The sequence below is a fragment of the Lissotriton vulgaris genome, chromosome 2_2, assembly GCF_964263255.1.
Source record: "Lissotriton vulgaris chromosome 2_2, aLisVul1.2, whole genome shotgun sequence".
Taxonomy (NCBI): Eukaryota; Metazoa; Chordata; class Amphibia; order Caudata; family Salamandridae; genus Lissotriton; species Lissotriton vulgaris.
Window position 1 is genome coordinate 185946110 of NC_141688.1, and position 20916 is coordinate 185967025.

The window sequence follows — 20916 nt, forward strand, 5'->3', positions numbered from 1 at the left end:
GATGGAGCTCTGGCATGAGCTGAGCCTGTCTGCAGCTGTCGGGAACAACTCCCTAAGCTGATCCGGGATAATGCCATACCATATACTCTTAAGCGCCTTATAATCCTCGCGGTTATATAGCAACTTTGGTTTGGCTTTATCAAAACATGTCGTGTAAGGTGTCATACGAATTGGAATACTACCCCCTCGCCAGTTCTGGCGACGGGGGTAGCATTCCACCCTTCTAGAGGGATAAGACATGTTACTTTACTGAAACGCGGTTGATTTAAAATGAGCCTCAGATCCACAAAATGGATGCCCCTGCCACAGACACGGGTCTGGCCTCCTGCTGCTGACCGAAACTCAGCAAATGGTGGCCTGGACAAAGGGTTTCCTGTCGCAGGGCGGTGTTAAACCACCCCAGACAGGAGATAGTGGATTGTAGTAGGGAGGTTTCAAAGAAACCAGACACTGCCTGGGGAGCACAAGGCTGCCCCTTGCATAATCCGGCCAAACCGGTTCTGGGGCCTTCCAGCCCCCGTCCCAGCACGGCCTGGATCAAAGGAAAGGGGTGTAACCACCCCCTTCCTGGGTCCCACCCATAGGAGGGGACCTAGCAGGATGTCCAGCCCACCAGATTCGAATAAGAGTGGGAGCAGTGCCAATGCAACGCAGATCATCCTGAAGAAACATAAGAAACGAATTCTGGACCCTTCGACATTCTACTCAACATAGAAGACTGAAGAATATCCCTTGTGGTCAAGGAGTGACCACCCTGTGCAAACAGGCACCATCCAGCCCTCGACCCTTGCTTTGTTGCAGTTCCCGCCGGAACTCGAGCGACAGAGATCGACAAGATCAAGCTTGCCTACCTTCTCCCTGCCCGATCCACAGTCCCTGCAGAGCTGAGACCAGTGGAGGCGACCGGAAGCGTGGGGCACGCCATCTTGAAAAGGCCACGAGGCGCTGACCGTGCAGCCCACGAGTGATCCTCGAAGCTGTACACTGGGGTTTGAGAAGCCCCTACCCCGAGCTACACTTGCACCAAAGCTACCCCCTCCACACTCGACGAGTGCTGCGTGGGGCCCTTCTGCTTGTGTTGGCTTGACGCGTTGGCCCGGTCACTTACCAGCTGGCTTGTGGCCCCTGTGCCGACGAAAACTTAAATACGACTCGCTTTTCTGGTTGCTCCAGATCTGCACCAGCTCCTGTAAAAAGGAGCCCCCACTCTGACCCTCCTGGTTTGAGTGATAAGCAATCTCCCGGTTCCGCATGGATTGCTTTTGCCAAGTGCTGTTTGCTGCAATCTTGAAGCCGACGGTTCTGACGGCGAGAGCCTACGTGGGACAGATTGTGACCTGCTCCTGGACGTCGCAGATGCCCCAGAGCCCACGTGACAATGGAGAGAAGCCTATCGACAACCACCTGATTGCGCCCGACATTGCCTGGTTCCGTCCTGGTTCCACCCTGGTCACTGCTGAGTGACCCAGACTCTGTCCCCTCTGCTTTCAGGTACTTTTCGACTTCGATCCACCCTTGGATCACACCGGACACTTCTGCTTCACATCGCCTGCAGCTGCAACAGCTTCAAGCACCAAGAGCCTGCGTGTCAAAACTCGACGCCACTTCGACCCTGTGCACCCACGGCCTGTGGGTGAGGTAACATTGCAACGCCGGTGTTCCCACACTGGTACACACCTCTAGGGTCTGTGTCTTGAGTTTCGTTCCTCTAGGTTCAGCGGAAGTATCTTTTAACTCACTTTGTGTAACTTTTACGCACCATTGACATTGCATTGGTGTAAGCCGCACTTTCCGTGCTGCACCCGAATTCCGTGGGCTACTCCCGACTTCAGCATTGCTAGTCCTGACTACTCCCAGCGATTCTCTAGGCCCTAGGCCTAACCACTGTTCGATTGGTATCTCTTATACCACTTTTTTAGTATATGGTTTGAGTGGCCACCGGCCCTCATCCAAAATTGTGCAACTTTGTATGTTATACTGTGCTTTTGATTTAACGCTTGTGCCCCTTTCCTCATAAAGAGTACTGGGGAGTAATTTAGAAATAAATACATATATTTTTATAATATATACTTGTGTGGTGTCCTTTCATTTGATTACAGGATTGTATGTGGTAAAACAGCTCGCTTAACACGACCTCTTAAGTTAAGCCTTTAAGGCTGCTTAGTCCATGCCACCACTAGGATAGCTTGTCTAACAAGGTTGACTTACAACCAGACATCTTTGGGGTTTGTTTGGACTGATACCAAGTGGTTCCAGAATTGGAAACACTACATATCAGGCCAACTTCTCACATTGGTGTGCAGCGGTGCGGATTTGAGCTTGCTGTTGTTTTACCATTGCAATCTTTACATCAAATTGAAAGATCACATCAAGTACCTTAGGTACATATAAATCAAAAGCTTAGCATATTAAGTTCTACTGAACTTAGTAGTTGTAGATTAAAGGGAGTAGCACACCCTGACTACAACTCACTAGCAAGGTACAGTAGGAAAACACTTAGTGTAGGTAAGTGCATCACTTACACCTCACTAGCAGTCATGTCTGATACAGGTGGAGCCTCAGGCTCTGCTCCTGTAGCAGTTGACCTTACCAAGGCAACTTCCAGATATGACAACCTTAGCCACAAAGACCTGAGTGCCTTGTGCACAGCCAGGGGGCTAAAAAAGGGCAGAGGCCCTACCATTCCTTCCCTGATAGCTATCCTGGAAAAGGATGACTTAGACAAGGTGAGTCAGGCTCCCTTAGATTCAGGTGAGGGGATAAACTCCCCTGAGAATGAGAATCTTCCAGATGAAGAAGAAGAGGAGGAGGAAGAGGAAGAGGAAGGCTCAGATGTAAATGAGCCTGAAGATCAGGATCAGAGGGTGACCCAGGTACAGGTTGCCAGGCTTAACCAGGCCAACCTAGACCTACATGGGAATGGAGAGGGCCAGCACCACTCCAGATCTCATAACCAAATTCTCCCAGGCAACAGGAGGGTGAGATCTCAATCAGGGGACTCTCATCTTTCTAGTGCCTCAAGAGAATCTCAAAGAGGGATGACTCCCTCCCAGAGAAAAAAGCATAGGGCCAGAATGAGGGCTGTCCAACTCCAAATAGAAAGGGAAGAGGTAGCCTTGGCTCAAGCTAAACTTGCTTTAGCAAGAGAAAGAAAATTGTGTGGCTTAGATGCCACTGGTGGCAGCAATATTCCTAAAGAGAAACCCAGGTCCTATGATAGTAGAAACCTGACAAAGATTGTGCCCCCCTACAAGGAAGGGGATGACATCCACAAATGGATGACTGCTCTTGAGAGAGCCTGCATGGTACAGCAGGTTCCTGAGGAACAGTGGGCAGCAATCTTAGTGTACTCCTTTTCAGAGAAAGGGAGAGATAGGCTCCTCACTGTCAGACATGAGGATGCCAACAATTACAAAGTCCTGAAGAGTGTTCTGATAGATGGGTTTGGCTTAACCACTGAACAGTACAGGTTAAAGTTCAGAGATACCCAGAAGACACAGATTCAGGACTGGGCTGATTTTGTTGATTGTGCAACTAAGGCTCTGGAGGGTTGGCTAAATGGCAGCAAAGTACATGACTTCACAGGATTGTATAATTTGATTATGAGGGAGCAGATCCTAAGTAATTGTCAGAACCAGCTCTTACACCAGCACCTGGTGGACTCAGATTTGACCTCTCTCCAAGAATTGGGAAAGAGGGCAGATAAATGGGTCAGAACCAGGATTAGGCCTAAGAATCAGGACAATAACCAGAAGAAGGAGTCTACCAAGCCTCAAGATAAGGGTGGGGATAAAAGTAAAGAAAAGACTTCCCCAGGGCCCCAAAATTCCTTTTTTTTTTTTAAATTTTTTTATTTAAAATTTTGATGGCACATCATACAACAATTTGTCATTTACATACACAGAGATCACAAGACACAATATAACCCGAATATTACTATGTATATAAAAAAAAATTATAAGTCATCAACACATTCAAGTGGAAAACTTAAACAAGCCTTATAAATTATTAACCAAGGGGTACCCTTACTCTCTCTTTCCACCGATATATAGGATTCCAAATTTTTAATCCCAATTTTCTAGTTCTTTTTCCCTTCCTGGCGTATATACCTTTTTCAAGGTTAAATATCCCCAATAACAAAGCAATCCATTGTTGTAATGTAGGGGGAGTAGGATCCCGCCATGCTCTTGCAATTAGTAGCCTGTACACTGCCATCGCTAGGAATATAAATTCAGTATTATCGTCCCTATATCCCATAACCCCTAGCATGATAACCATTGGTGTTAAAATCTCATTTACACCCAGAGTAAGCCTCATAAAATCTTCAATCCCCTTTCGTAAATTCTCTAATTGGGGGCACAGTGCAAAAATGTGGATACTGTCTGCTACTGGAGCATTGCAACGAAAACAAGTTGTCCCTGTGGTCCCCCCCCACTGTGCAATGCGGTCCGGTGTGTGATAGAGTTGAAATACAGTTTTAAAGTGCTGCGATTGAAGAGGAGCAGAACACAGCACAGAGCATCCTAGCTCAAGTGAATCCAAAAAAAGTTGACTCTGTACACCTAGTTTCCCTGCCCATTTATCTCCAAATTTCTCAGTATCGTCTTTTTTTAGGCCTGCTAGACTGGCATAAAAGGATCGAATAGAACACTCTCCCCCCTGAGCTAGAGATTCCATAAGGTTACTCTTCCGAAATCCACATTCTCCCCCCTTTTTCTTACCCAAAAAGCTCCTGATTTGCAAATACTTAAAAAAACTATTTCTTGTAATGCCATATTTACCCATCAAATCTGAAAATTGTAATATATTCCCATCCATTCCCATCAAATCCCCTATACTTTTTAAGCCTTGCATATCCCATTCCGCCATTATAGGATCCGAAAATATCAAGGGGGGTAGTGTTCTATTCCTATACAATCTAGTATACCTATTGTACCTTCCTAGTCCACATTTCTTTGCTACTGCTATCCAAATATTGTATGCAGCTTTAACTGTTTTAAATCGTGTATGCTTATAGTAAAGGAAGTCTGCGTGGTTTAGGAAGGCATTCGCGGCGTCTGCCCCCATAACAATAGAATATACCATTGTCGAGCAAGATCTAACATTCAACTCTAGATTATCTGCCCCCAGCAGACCCTGGGTGTATTGTAGTACAGATGCCCAATAATATAGCCTGAAGTCTGGGACCCCCCACCCTCCTCTAACCCTTGGTAGCGTCATAAACTTATAGGCCCTTCTCGTTTTCCCATAGGACCATATAAATTTATTAAGTATTGATTCTAGTTTACTGAACCAGCTTGTTTAAAAAAAAAGAGGAATAGTGCGAAAGAAATAAAGGAATTTGGGAAGAATAATCATTTTTATTACATTTGTACGTCCTACTAGCGAAAGTTTAAGCTTATCAATTCTGGCCAGGTCTGCACTTACATCTTTAATTAAAGGAGAAATATTCCGTCCTACCACTGTGTCCAAATTGGGTGATATCTCAACTCCTAAATACGTTGCTGCGGGGACCACTCGAACATCATTATATAGGACCATTGCATTTTTGATAATTTGCGTTTTTGCGCTGTTTAATTTATACCCGGATATTCTTCCAAATTTGCTAGCCTCCAGCTCAACCTCCTCCACTGCTTTGGCTGGGTCTGGGGTGATTATAGCTACATCATCTGCATATGCTAGAACATTAACCTCCACTCCATTCGAGATAAGTGGTGGGATATTCGGGTTAGATTTTAAATACCGCAAGTATGGATCCATGTATAATGCGAAAAGGAGGGGAGAACTAGGACAACCTTGCCTAGTGCCTCTTTTAATTTGTACAGGTGCCGTTAAATCTCGATTTATTTTAATTCTGGCTGTAGGTGCCTTGTATAAGACCTGAATTGCCCTTATAAATTTATCGCCAAAACCATATACTTTCAATATTTCCCATAAGTATAACCAAGCCACCCTGTCAAAAGCCTTCTCGGCGTCGAGGAACATGGCTGCCAGTGGGCCGCCATTAACCTCCATAACATCAAAGCAAGTGATTACTGTTCGAACATGTGTAGTGGTACCTTTTCCTGGAATGAATCCATGTTGCTCTGGTGCGACTAGTTTTTCAATAACGGTAGACAGCCTTGTTGCCAGAATTTTGGAATATAATTTCACATCCGCATTCATAAGGGCAATTGGTCTATACGACCCTGGTGTTGTAGGAGGCTTGCCCTTTTTAAGAATGACAATGATCTCAGTGCCCCCCCATGAATCTGGAACTGAGACTTCCCTCTGAGCTTGTAAAAGAGTATCTAAAAGCTCCGCCCTTATAGAAGAAAAAAATGTTTTATAAAATTCAATTGGAATGAGATCTGGTCCTGCGGCTTTAGATGATGGGAGTTCCGAAAGTGCTGATGCTACTTCCTCTAATGTTATATCGGACTCTAGCTTAATCTGATCTTCTATTTCCAACGTCTCTAGCTGTATATTTCCCAAATAATCTCTTATTTCAATATTTATTTCCTCGGAACCCATCCTGTTGTCGCTGTCATATAAGTTCGTATAGTATTCCCAGAATTCTTTCCTTATGCCATTAGAATCTAATATCACATTTCCTAAGTTATCTACCATACTTTTAATGTCCCCAGCATTAGCTTTCTGCTTCGTCCTAACAGCAAGGATATGCCCCACCTTCTCGCTGTATTCAAACACCTGTTCCTTTTTTGCGAGATAACTTACGGCTGTTCTATTTGTAACCATTTCAGCAATGTCGTTCTTTAAAATCATTAATTTCTAATATTTTTTGATCCAGTGGACTCCCAGCCATAATCAATCTATTAAGTTCTGCTTCTGCAGCCAAAAGTGAGTTCATCTGTTGTTCAGACTTCTCTCTTTCCACTTTCCGTCGAAAAGATGTAAAACTAATCGTCTCGCCTCTAATCCCTGCTTTAAAAGCATCCCAGACATTACCACTGCTTGTGCTACCCTTATTATTAAGCCAAAATTCGGTTATCCATTTCATCATATGTTTACGGTAGCTCTCATCTTTCAGCAGCGCTCTTTCAAATGACCATTTGTACACCTTTCTGCTTATTCCATTGAGATTCAATGTCAATAACAACGGGTTATGATCTGACATCATACATGGTAACTTTGTAATAGATGCATTAGATAACAGCACGTTAGAAATTAAAAAATAATCCAATCTAACAGTAATTCTATGGGGCGCTGAAAAAAAAGTGTCCCCATCACTCACTGGATTCAGATTTGCCCATACATCTGATAAAGCATTATGTGTAGCCAGATCTACTATCGCCTTATGTACCTTCTTCTTACGCCCCGCATAACCATAATTCCTTTGAAGCTCTACGCTGGCAGGTTGATTAATATTAAAATCCCCACAACATACGATAGGATCCACCCATGTTGTCAGTTCCTGGTCCAAAAACTCAAATATATCTGGTTCATCGGCTGTCGAACCATAGACTGAGACCAAAGTAAATCTAGCTCCTCTGAACACTACTTCCACCATGACCCATCTTCCCCACTTATCTACCTTCTTCCTAATCACCATACACTCTCTCCCCCTTCCCAGGATTGCCACCCCTCGTGTTTTTGAAGCTTGTGTAGTGTAAGCTAATACTTCGAACCCCAGCTGTCCTAACAAAAAACCTTTACCTCCCTCAACGTGGGTCTCTTGGAGACAAATCAGATCTGGATTTAATGCCTTACAAAAAGCAGAGACCCTTAATCTCTTCTGGTGGTCGTTAAGGCCACACACATTCATTGAAATAATTCTACATGCCATTAAGAATTTCGAGAATTATATCCATCCCACTCTCCCAATTTCCTCTTTCTCTCATTGTTTCCTTGTTCCACCATATACTTGAAAGCAATACCAACTTTTTAGCAGAGCTCTGTATGTAAACTACTAAAGATGATGTGTGCCATTTTCTCCCCCCCCCCTTGTGTTCCCCCCCTTCTCCACCCCAGACTAACCCACCCCCACCCCCACCCTCCCCTACAGGCAAATAGGTCAAGCATGACCTATGTGTGATCGCCAGAGAATCAGCAGTCGCCACTTCCCCCCACCTTCTTCCCCCCCTCTATGTCAAATAAACAGTTACAATATTCTGGTTAACTCTCCTTATACCCCAAAACTTCAATCATAAAGGCCTTTGCTTTAATTTCGGAAAAAAAGAACTTAACCTGACTTTTAGTTACTATTTTCAGCTTTGCTGGGTAGAGAAGGTAGGCTTCTGAACCCAGAGATTGTATACTCGGAATCAGCTGCCTCAATCTCCATCTACGCTCTACCGTAGCATGGCAAAAATCAGGCCTTGCAAAAAATGACACGTTATTAAAAGACTTTCTTGACTCAGGTTTGGCCTTATCTAAGATCAGCTGTCTTAGCAGGAAATTCCCAACAAAGATCAAAATTGCCCTTGGTTTACCCCCTTGGGCTCCTTCCTGCCCTCTTTTGAAGAACGGAAAGCGATGGGCTCTTTGGATTTCATGTTCCCATTGCCATGATGTTAGTTCTGGGAAAGCCCCTTTTAACAAATTCACTACAAACATTCTAATGTCCCCTCCTTCCAGTCCTTCTTCGATTCCTAGCAGTCTGATGTTATTTCGACGCTGTCTATTCTCAAAATCCTCGAGTTTCCAGTTAACATCTTCAGCCACCTTCTGATGCTCTTCCTTATATGATTTAATCTCTCTCAGATCGTCCTCCACCTTCCCAGTTCTTTCTTCCACATGTGCCACCCTCTCCGCCATCTCGTCCTGCCTTTGACTTATCTTCCTCAGTTTATTCTGTACCTTTCTAGCCTCGTGCCTAGCTCTCCTACTTTCCCCTCTAGCCTCGGATTGCATCAATTTCAGAGTGTTGAATAATAGGTCCAGAGTAACCGGTGGTTGTATGGGCTGCAAGGAGCCCTGCTCTCCAATCATTGTAGCCGGGCTATCCTGCTCTAAAAAGGAGAATGTGGTAGTAGAGTAATCCCAGGCTAGTTTTTTAGTGGGGTCTGTAGTGCTGCTTGCTGAGGATGGTTTTCTTCTGGATAGTCGCTTTTTTTGAGTAAATTTCTGAACCGGAGAGCTACTACCTGTATCTCCCCCAGTTGACTCATCAGAACTCTCTCCAGTAGGAAGCGAATGTGACTGGGAGTCTTCTTCTACCGAGTAGTACCTCTCCGCAGAGGCTGCCTCAGATATAAAATGCAATTCGGTGGAGTTAGAGGTAGAAGCTGAGGATTCGCCACCTGATTTCACTCCTTCTCTTTCCAAATTTATTTCTGCTTCATTCTCCCATAGCGGAGGCATTGCTTGTGCAGCGCCATCTGTTACCAAACCATTCGCTAGTCCTATATCACAATCCGTGGATATTGTCAAACAGCTAGCGTTATCAGGTAATTGTGCATTCAAAGCGCTAACCTCAAGCACTTCGTTACCAACCTTGTGCAGTGAAAGATGATCTCCTGGGCCCACTTTGTTCGAGAACTGTGTAGGAGCTGAAGTGGTCACTGTGGTACTCTCACCCGCTGCATCTCTCTCAATCGCCTGACTTGCAGCGCTAACAGTGGATGCAGGCATTGCCCCAGCCGACTTCCCTGCAGCGGGTCTTTCTCCCTGTTGCTTAGTTACCGCTATCCCAGCGCCCGTGCTGGCGCCCTTCGCTGCTTTCTCTCCTTCTCCCACTGCCGGCATCAGCCCATGGACCTCGCTGACAGAATCCACATCTCCTTTAGCTTCCGCGGCAACTGTAGCAGCAGGCACTGGGCGCGCGTCGGACATGGATACAATCTTACCGCTGCAGATCCCGCCCGGATTCGAAGGTATATTTGAAAAACTCTCCGTCACTGATGGTTGGCGCATAGCACTCTCTTTTGTCTTCTTGATGTTTCCACTTTCCTTAGCCGAGGCAGGATTGTCACCGCCCGGTTTTCTCAGAGTTGGTTTTTTGGGAATAGCACCGGCTTTCTGAGCCGCACTCTGTGATACTTTTGTATCCATTTTTGTATCCTGTTTGGTGTCTTGTTTCATATCGGCCTTGACTTTCTCTTTAGCATTAGGGGCTTTGTTAGTATCAGTCTCTCCGAGCTTCCCGCTTTTGTTTTCTCTGCCGTCTTTTGCATCATGTACTCGTTGCAACCTCGGCGGCATTCTGAACCAAGATTTCAAGATCAGCTTAGTTCTTGCTGTGATATTTCTTCAAAGCTTCAGGGCAATCCGTTTTGTTAAACTTAATTCCTGAGAAAGGAACCCGACGTCTTTCCTGCAACTCATTCTGCAGTGATGCTGTATATTATGCTGCCAAGTACTCCTTCCCAAACCAGGTTCCAGCATCGATTCCGTCAACCATTTGGCCTGTGGCAGGGAGAAGTGAAAATGTGCGACTTACTCGCTGAAACCCTCAGCGGCCATCTTGCCTCCCCCCAGGGCCCCAAAATTCCAATAAAAAGGGTGGGCCCCGCGACACTTCTTCAACAGAGAAAAAACCTTATTGTCATGCCTGTAAACAGGTTGGGCATTACAAAACAGACAGCTGTTGTCCCAAGAATGGCAATAAAGAAAACATACCTCCAAAGCCAGCTCCAACACCTCCTGTTACTGTCAGCAGTAATCCCCCAGGAAGTGGGAGCACACCCAGGAATCTGGGTGGGTTTACTTTTGGAGCCCAGGAGGACCCTGGCCTATCCAGGTCCCCATCCCCAAATGATCTTGTTTATGAGACTGGCATGGGGTTTGCCAACTTCTCTGATTGCCCAAATACCTTGAGCACTTGTGGGACACCCCCGCGCCGCACGGCCACCAGCTGCTGCGTGTGCCCCTTGCCTGCCCTCTGCCTCGCTGCTGCCTCGTTTGCCGGCTGCCGCCGCTGCGAGTGTTTTTGCCCTTGTTTTGACGTTATTTTGTGCTTGCTTGGTTTAACTCTCTTTTTTCCCCTGTTTTAGCGTTTTTTTGTGCCTGTTTTATTGTATTTTCATTTTCCCCGTGTTTGCTCTCCTTCCTTGTTGTCCGCCTACCTCGCCGCCCCCCGCCCTCCCTTCCCGCCACCGCCGCTTGTCCCCGCCCCTTTTTTGTCTTCTGTAACCCTCCCCGCTCCCGCCTCCCAGCTGCTCCGCCCACCCGCGCACTTGGCCTTAAATGGCGACCGTGCGACGCAGGTGAGTGTGACCCACTTGTGGGACACCCCCGCGCCGCACGGCCACCAGCTGCTGCGTGTGCCCCTTGCCTGCCCTCTGCCTCGCTGCTGCCTCGTTTGCCGGCTGCCGCCGCTGCAAGTGTTTTTGCCCTTGTTTTGACGTTATTTTGTGCTTGCTTGGTTTAACTCTCTTTTTTCCCCTGTTTTAGCGTTTTTTTGTGCCTGTTTTATTGTATTTTCATTTTCCCCGTGTTTGCTCTCCTTCCTTGTTGTCCGCCTACCTCGCCGCCCCCCGCCCTCCCTTCCCGCCACCGCCGCTTGTCCCCGCCCCTTTTTTGTCTTCTGTAACCCTCCCCGCTCCCGCCTCCCAGCTGCTCCGCCCACCCGCGCACTTCGCCTTAAATGGCGACCGTGCGCACAGCGGTCACGCGCAGCGGGCGCGCCGATTGTGCGCCGAAGGCGCGCCAAAGGTAAGCCCGTCTGCGCCCGTCCGCGACCGGATCGCGACCAGCGCCAGGACCCCTGGCCCCCGAAGACCTCGACCTACCCGCCTGACGTACTCAGCCGCCACCCTCATCGCTCTCAACACCGGCCGACTCCCAGAATGCCACCAAGCCACTCCAAGACGCACCCACGGACCTTTCAGCTGCCACACCTGCAAGTTCTCCTGCATCCGGACCAGCCCCGCACCAGCACCCGCCAAGTCGAACACCAGCAGCACCCACCTCAAGTGCATCCTGCTCAACACCCGCTCCGTCCACAGACACGCCATCGAACTCTGGAACCTCCTAGACGCCACAGCCCCTGACGTTGCCTTCCTCACGGAGACCTGGATGAACGCCTCTTCAGCTCCCGACATCGCCATCGCTATCCCAGAGGGCTACAAGATCGTCCGGAGGGACCGAAACGCCAACCAGATGGGAGGAGGCATCGCCATCATCCACAGGAACACCATCCGTCTCACGACCAGCACCGACAACACCCTGACCAGCGCCGAACACCTGCATTTCCAGATCCACACCAACCCGAACAGCACCCTCAGAGGCACCCTGATCTACCGACCCCCTGGACCACGCACGCAATTCAGCGAGGACATCGCCGACTTCATCAGCCCGCATGCCCTCCCCTCCGCTGACTACATCCTCCTCGGAGACCTCAACTTCCATCTGGAGAACAACAACGACCACAACACCAGCACCCTGCTCGACAACCTCGCCAACCTGGGACTCAAGCACCTGGTGTCCACCCCCACCCACCTCGCCGGACACACACTCGACGCCGTCTTCTCATCCAGCACAGACATCGACTTCAGCCACGCCACAGAGCTTCAATGGACGGACCACAGCTGCGTCCACTTCACCTTCAAGAGAACGACGACCCACCATCACCAGCAACAGACCGCCCGCAGAAGCTGGAACAAGATCACAGCAGACCAGCTCGCCACCTCCCTGAGCCAGCACCCTCCTGCCAGCTCAGCGAACCCCAGCCTGGCCGCCGACAACCTCACGAAGTGGATCAGCAACTGCGCGGACGAACTCGCCCCGCTGAGGACCCCGCCTAGCAGACCCGGCAGCAAGAAGGCCCCATGGTTCACCGACGAACTCAAGAGCTCCAAGAAGAACTGCCGAGCCCTCGAGAAAGTCTGGAAAAGGGAACCGACACCGGACAACAGGACCTCCTACAAACTTGCCACCCGGAAACACCACCAGCTGATCCGCGCCGCCAAGAAAACAGCATTCAAGGACCGGTTGGACAACAACGCGCACAACTGCAAGGAACTCTTCAACATCGTGAAAGAGCTTTCCAACCCCAGCGCAGGAAACAACGACATCACCCCATCGCAAGACCTCTGCAACTCCCTCGCCTCATACTTCCACAACAAGATCACGGACATGCACAGCAGTTTCAACAACCAACCAACGCACACCATGACCTACCAACCACCCCCCCCCACCACCACCCTCCACGCCTGGACCCCGATCAGCACCGAAGACACCATCCGCACGATGAACTCCATCCACTCCGGATCACCAACCGACCCCTGCCCTCACCACGTCTTCAACAGGGCCGACGCTGTCATCGCACCCCACCTGCGAGACATCATCAACACCTCCTTCGACACCGCCATCTTCCCTGAGAGCTGGAAACACGCCGAACTCAGCGCTCTACTCAAGAAACCAACAGCGGACCCCACCGACCTCAAGAATTACCGCCCCATCTCGCTTCTCCCGTTTCCAGCCAAAGTCATCGAGAAGACCGTCAACAAGCAGATGGCCGCCTTCCTCGAGACGAACGGATCCCTCGACCCCTCACAGTCCGGCTTCCGAGCCAAACACAGCACGGAGACCGCCCTCATCGCCGCCACCGACGACATCCGAGCCCTGATGGACAATGGAGAAACAGCGGCCCTCATCCTCCTAGACCTCTCCGCGGCATTCGACACGGTCTGCCACCGCACCCTAGTACGGCGCCTCAGCAACATCGGAATCCAGGACAAGGCGCTGGAATGGATCATCTCCTTCCTCGACGGAAGAACACAGAGAGTCCGCCTACCACCGTACAAGTCAGAGGCCTCCGAAGTCATCTGCGGCGTCCCCCAAGGATCATCCCTGAGCCCCACCCTCTTCAACGTCTACATGAGCCCCCTCGCGGCCATCGTACGCAAACACCACCTCAGCATAATCTCCTACGCCGACGACACCCAGCTGATCCTCTCCCTGACCAACGACCCCGCCGCCGCCAGAGCCAACCTGCACGAAGGGATGAAAGAGGTAGCCGAGTGGATGACGACCAGCCGCCTGAAACTGAACTCGGACAAGACGGAGGTCCTCATCCTGGGCTCCTCACCCTCCGCCTGGGACGACTCCTGGTGGCCTCCCGCCCTGGGCACCGCACCCAAACCGACAGACCATGCACGAAACCTGGGCTTCATCCTGGACTCCTCCCTCTCCATGACCAGGCAAGTCAACAATGTCTCCTCGGCGTGCTTCAACATCCTACGCATGCTACGGAAGATCTTCTGGTGGATCCCCACAGAGACCAGGAAGACCGTCACCCAGGCCCTCGTCACCAGCCGACTGGACTACGGTAACGCCCTCTACGCCGGTACCACCGCCAAGCTCCAGAAGAGACTCCAGCGGATCCAAAACGCCTCAGCCAGACTCATCCTCGACATCCCACGATCCAGCCACATCTCCGGACATCTGAGAGACCTTCACTGGCTCCCCGTCAACAAGAGAATCACCTTCCGCCTCCTCACCCACGCACACAAAGCCCTACACGACCAAGGCCCGAGCTACCTCAACAGCCGAGTCAACTTCTACGCTCCCAAACGCCACCTCCGATCAGCCAACCACGCCCTCGCCGCCGTCCCCCGCATCCGAAGAGCGACTACAGGAGGAAGGTCCTTCTCCTACCTGGCCGCCAAGACCTGGAACTCCCTCCCGTCCGACCTGCGCCTGACCCAAGACCACCTCCCCTTCAGGAAGAAGCTGAAGACCTGGCTGTTCGAGCAGTAGCGGCACCCCCCCCCCCAGCGCCTTGAGACCCTACGGGTATGTAGCGCGCTTTATAAGTGTCACTGATTGATTGATTGATTGATTGATTGAGCAAATATAGACAAGAACCCATCATCAATGGTTTGAAAGTTGAAGCCTTTAGAGACACAGGGGCTAGCATCACCATGGTGGCTGACTGCATGGTCCCCTCTAAGCAACTTTTACCTGGTGCCACATACCAGGTAACAAACATTGATGGCATCAAAACAAATCATCCCATGGCAGTAGTAAGTCTCAGCTGGGGAGGTGTCATTGGCCCAAAGAGAGTGGCAGTGTCACCAAACTTGCCTGTAGACTGTCTACTGGGTAATGATTTAGAAATCTCAGCCTGGGCTGAGGTTGAACAGGAAATCCATTCTAGAATGGTAAACTCCAATGGAAAGGTTAGTGGGGCTGTACTGGCTATAGCCCCAACCCAAGATGTCCTTCCTGAAAAGGTTGGTAGGGCTGAGCAACTCTCTGCCCCATCTTTAACAGAAGCTCTTCCAAAACAGAATAGCAAAGCTGTTATGATAACAGCAGAAACCCAAACTGAGTCTCCTCCTGAAAAGGTTGGTGGGGCTGTGATGGCCACAGCCCAAACTCAAACAGATATGTGTGTTGTGAAGCCTGAAATGATGGATCACTCCACCCAAACTGAGAGCATGGAGGAGGAAGAGAAATCTCCCCTCACCAGACATTAGGACAGGATCAGCCTCCTCAGGGAACTGATCTTACCCCTGATGAAGGAACTGCCCCAGAGGTTGTTAGGCCTGGCCTGACAGAGCCTCTGATGGCAGTGGACCCTTCTCAGGTGGGACCCAGTCTGGAGCAGGTAACCTGCCCCTCTCTACCTTGCCTTAGTCAGCCCAGGGCTGCAGAGGACAAGAAGGACAGTGAGTCCCAGAGGGCCCCCTGTCAAATAACGCACCCCCATCAACAGATTAGGGGCACCAAAACTAGTAGCCCTAGGAAGGTGAAAACTTTAAAAACTCCTGAGGGAGCCCCCTTAAAAGTAGTTAGGGACCTCCCACAGATGGATTCTGTTGGGCACAGCCAAACCTGGGACCCAAAGGGCCCAAACCTGAACTGTCCCTCCAGCAAACCAAACAGAGGGACCCAGCCTCCAGCTTTAGGTAGCCAGAGGTTGACCCTGAGAGCTCAGTGCAACTCAGTTGAAGAAAGAAAGGCACACATGGTGGAAGATAATTGGAGGAAGTTGAGCCCAAAATTAGTGGAGCCTCACTTCAATACTCCATATCCCAACCAGCCTTTAACTTTGCATAAACACACCCAAGGTAGTGATTCCCTATGGTGGAGACCCTCTAATACCCCTAGGGTGAGGGACTGCTTAGTGGACCATGAGACAGGGGGAACCCATGCTAGTGCAGGTACTTCCTTATATGGCCACTCAGGCAATATAGGCTTACCTGGCCAAGGATAGCCTTATCTCCTTTCGTTTGGGGGGGGGGGGTTGTGCAGGAAGGTGGCTACCTGACTATGGTTACCCCAGATTTTTTGCCATGTGTTTAGCTGGTTTTTGACTTAGTTGGCCTGGTTCCCTGCTAATCAGGGCCCCAGGCTATCTGCTCTCTCTGTAAAATGGATTCCATGTACCCTAGGTACATACCACAATTGGAAATGGACTCCTTGTCAGCCCCTGTACCATGCACTATAGGTGCTCAGGGCATAGGTGCCACCAAGGCCTACCAGGGGCTGAAGCATAGCTTTTGCCACCCCTGGCTGGTTCTTAAATTGACACAACTGGCTGATCACTCAGCTGGGGCGAGTGGGTGTAATCACCCCTTGCTTAGATATAGTATACCTATATCTAAACCTATATCTGGACACATATATAAGCCTGTAAGCCACTCCTATGGAAGGCCTCATCAATCCTGGAGGCAGAGTGCGTGGTTTTATGTGAGATGGAGCTCTGGCATGAGCTGAGCCTGTCTGCAGCTGTCGGGAACAACTCCCTAAGCTGATCCGGGATAATGCCATACCATATACTCTTAAGCGCCTTATAATCCTCGCGGTTATATAGCAACTTTGGTTTGGCTTTATCAAAACATGTTGTGTAAGGTGTCATACGAATTGGAATACTACCCCCTCGCCAGTTCTGGCGACGGGGGTAGCATTCCACCCTTCTAGAGGGATAAGACATGTTACTTTACTGAAACGCGGTTGATTTAAAATGAGCCTCAGATCCACAAAATGGATGCCCCTGCCACAGACACGGGTCTGGCCTCCTGCTGCTGACCGAAACTCAGCAAATGGTGGCCTGGACAAAGGGTTTCCTGTCGCAGGGCGGTGTTAAACCCCCCCAGACAGGAGATAGTTGATTGTAGTAGGGAGGTTTCAAAGAAACCAGACACTGCCTGGGGAGCACAAGGCTGCCCCTTGCATAATCCGGCCAAACCGGTTCTGGGGCCTTCCAGCCCCCGTCCCAGCGCGGCCTGGATCAAAGGAAAGGGGTGTAACCACCCCCTTGCTGGGTCCCACCCATAGGAGGGGACCTAGCAGGATGTCCAGCCCACCAGATTCGAATAAGAGTGGGAGCAGTGCCAATGCAACGCAGATCATCCTGAAGAAACATAAGAAACGAATTCTGGACCCTTCGACATTCTACTCAACATAGAAGACTGAAGAATCTCCCTTGTGGTCAAGGAGTGACCACCCTGTGCAAACAGGCACCATCCAGCCCTCGACCCTTGCTTTGTTGCAGTTCCCGCCGGAACTCGAGCGACAGAGATCGACAAGATCAAGCTTGCCTGCCTTCTCCCTGCCCGATCCACAGTCCCTGCAGAGCTGAGACCAGTGGAGGCGACCGGAAGCGTGGGGCACGCCATCTTGAAAAGGCCACGAGACGCTGACCGTGCAGCCCACGAGTGATCCTCGAAGCTGTACACCGGGGTTTGAGAAGCCCCCACCCCGAGCTACACTTGCACCAAAACTACCCCCTCCACACTCGACGAGTGCTGCGTGGGGCCCTTCTGCTTGTGTTGGCTCGATGCGTTGGCCCGGTCAGTTGCCAGCTGGCTTGTGGCCCCTGTGCCGACGAAAACTTAAATACGACTCGCTTTTCTGATTGCTCCGGATCTGCACCAGCTCCTGTAAAAAGGAGCCCCCACTCTGACCCTCCTGGTTCGAGTGATAAGCAATCTCCCGGTTCCGCGTGGATTGCTTTTGCCAAGTGCTGTTTGCTGCAATCTTGAAGCCGACGGTGCTGACGGCGAGAGCCTACGTGGGACAGATCGTCACCTGCTCCTGGACGTCGCAGATGCCCCAGAGCCCACGTGACAACGGAGAGAAGCCTATCGACAACCACCTGATTGCGCCCGACATTGCCTGGTTCCGTCCTGGTTCCACCCTGGTCACTGCTGAGTGACCCAGACTCTGTCCCCTCTGCTTTCAGGTACTTTTCGACTTCGATCCACCCTTGGATCACACCGGACACTTCTGCTTCACATCGCCTGCAGCTGCAACAGCTTCAAGCACCAAGAGCCTGCGTGTCAAAACCCGACGCCACTTCGACCCTGTGCACCCACGGCCTGTGGGTGAGGTAACATTGCAACGCCGGTGTGCCCACACTGGTACACACCTCTAGGGTCTGTGTCTTGAGATTCGTTCCTCTAGGTTCAGCGGAAGTATCTTTTAACTCACTTTGTGTAACTTTTACGCACCATTGACATTGCATTGGTGTAAGCCGCACTTTCCGTGCTGCACCCGAATTCCGTGGGCTACTCCCGACTTCAGCATTGCTAGTCCTGACTGCTCCCAGCGATTCTCTAGGCCCTAGGCCTAACCACTGTTCGATTGGTATCTCTTATACCACTTTTTTAGTATATGGTTTGAGTGGCCACCGGCCCTCATCCAAAATTGTGCAACTTTGTATGTTATACTGTGCTTTTGATTTAACGCTTGTGCCCCTTTCCTCATAAAGAGTACTGGGGAGTAATTTAGAAATAAATACATATATTTTTATAATATATACTTGTGTGGTGTCCTTTCATTTGATTACAGGATTGTATGTGGTAAAACAGCTCGCTTAACACGACCTCTTAAGTTAAGCCTTTAAGGCTGCTTAGTCCATGCTACCACTAGGATAGCTTGTCTAACAAGGTTGACTTACAACCAGACATCTTTGGGGTTTGTTTGGACTGATACCAAGTGGTTCCAGAATTGGAAACACTACATATCAGGCCAACTTCTCACATGCATGTAGCCAGGTTCTGAGCTGAGATGGTGCAGTGAGCTAAAAAACGGTGATGGATCAAGCCCTGATCTCTTGACTGGGTAGGAGTATTCTGCATCATTCAGAGACTCTGTCCATCACCACCCCCTTTTCCAAAATCGATTTTGTCCACACTAAGTGTGGGAGGGTATACTCAGACGTGAGTCCCTTGCTCATTGCACCATCAGGATTCAAACAAGCCGGGCCGACGACGGCAGAAATGCCAGAAACCTGTCCCCGGAAGCTTGTTTCCTTCCCAGTATAAGAATTGGCTTGGTAGTTTGGTTTGACCTATTCACATCATGCTCTGGGACAGGAACAGACTGATTTGCATGTAGCCAGGTTCTGAGCTGGGATGGTGCAGTGAGCTAAAAAACGGTGATTGATCAAGCCCTGATCTCTTGACTGGGTAGGAGTATTCTGCATCATTCAGAGACTCTGTCCATCACCACTCCCTTTTCCAAAATCGATTTTGTCCACACTAATTGTGGGAGGGTATACTCAGACGTGAGTCCCTTGCTCATTGCACCATCAGGATTCAAGCAAGACGGGCCGACGACGTCTGAAATGCCAGAAACCGGCCCTCGGAAACTTGTTTCCTTCCCAGTATAAGAATTGGCTTGGTAGTTTGGTTTGCCCTGTTCCCATCATGCACTGGGACAGGAACAGACTAATTTGCATGTAGCCAGGTACTGAGCTGGGATGGTGCAGTGAGCTAAAAAACGGTGATGGATCAAGCCCTGATCTCTTGACTGGGTAGGAGTATTCTGCATCATTCAGAGACTCTGTCCATCACCACCCCCTTTTCCAAAATCGATTTTGTCCACACTAAGTGTGGGAGGGTATACTCAGACGTGAGTCCCTTGCTCATTGCACCATCAGGATTCAAGCAAGCCGGGCCGACGACGGCTGAAATGCCAGAAACCGGCCCTCGGAAACTTGTTTCCTTCCCAGTATAAGAATTGGCTTGGTAGTTTGGTTTGCCCTGTTCCCATCATGCACTGGGACAGGAACAGACTAATTTGCATGTAGCCAGGTACTGAGCTGGGATGGTGCAGTGAGCTAAAAAACGGTGATGGATCAAGCCCTGATCTCTTGACTGGGTAGGAGTATTCTGCATCATTCAGAGACTCTGTCCATCACCACCCCCTTTTCCAAAATCGATTTTGTCCACACTAAGTGTGGGAGGGTATACTCAGACGTGAGTCCCTTGCTCATTGCACCATCAGGATTCAAGCAAGCCGGGCCGACGACGGCTGAAATGCCAGAAACCAGTCCCCGGAAGCTTGTTTCCTTCCCAGTATAAGAAATGGCTTGGTGGTTTGGTTTGCCCTGTTCCCATCATGCACTGGGACAGGAACAGACTAATTTGCATGTAGCAAGGTTCTGAGCTGGGATGGTGCAGTGAGCTAAAAAACGGTGATGGATCAAGCCTCAATCTCTTGACTGGGTAGGAGTATTCTGCATCATTCAGAGACTCTGTCCATCACCACCCCCTTTTCCAAAATCGTTTTTGTCCACACTAAGTGTGGGAGGGTATACTCAGACGTGAGTCCCTTGCTCATTGCACCATCAGGATTCAAGCAAGCCGGGCCGACGACGGCTGAAATGCCAGAAACCGGTCCCCGGAAGCTTGTTTCCTTACCAGTATAAGAATTGGCTTGGTGGTGTGGTTTGCCCTGTTCCCATCATGCACTGGGACAGGAACAGACTAATTTGCATGTAGCCAGGTATTGAGCTGGGATGGTGCAGTGAGCTAAAAAACGGTGATGGATCAAGCCCTGATCTCTTGACTGGGTAGGAGTATTCTGCATCATTCAGAGACTCTGTCCATCACCACCCCCTTTTCCAAAATCGATTTTGTCCACACTAAGTATGGGAGGGTATACTCAGACGTGAGTCCCTTGCTCATTGCACCATTAGGATTCAAGCAAGCCGGGCCGACGACGGCTGAAATGCCAGAAACCGTTCCCCGGAAGCTTGTTTCCTTCCCAGTATAAGAATTGGCTTGGTAGTTTGGT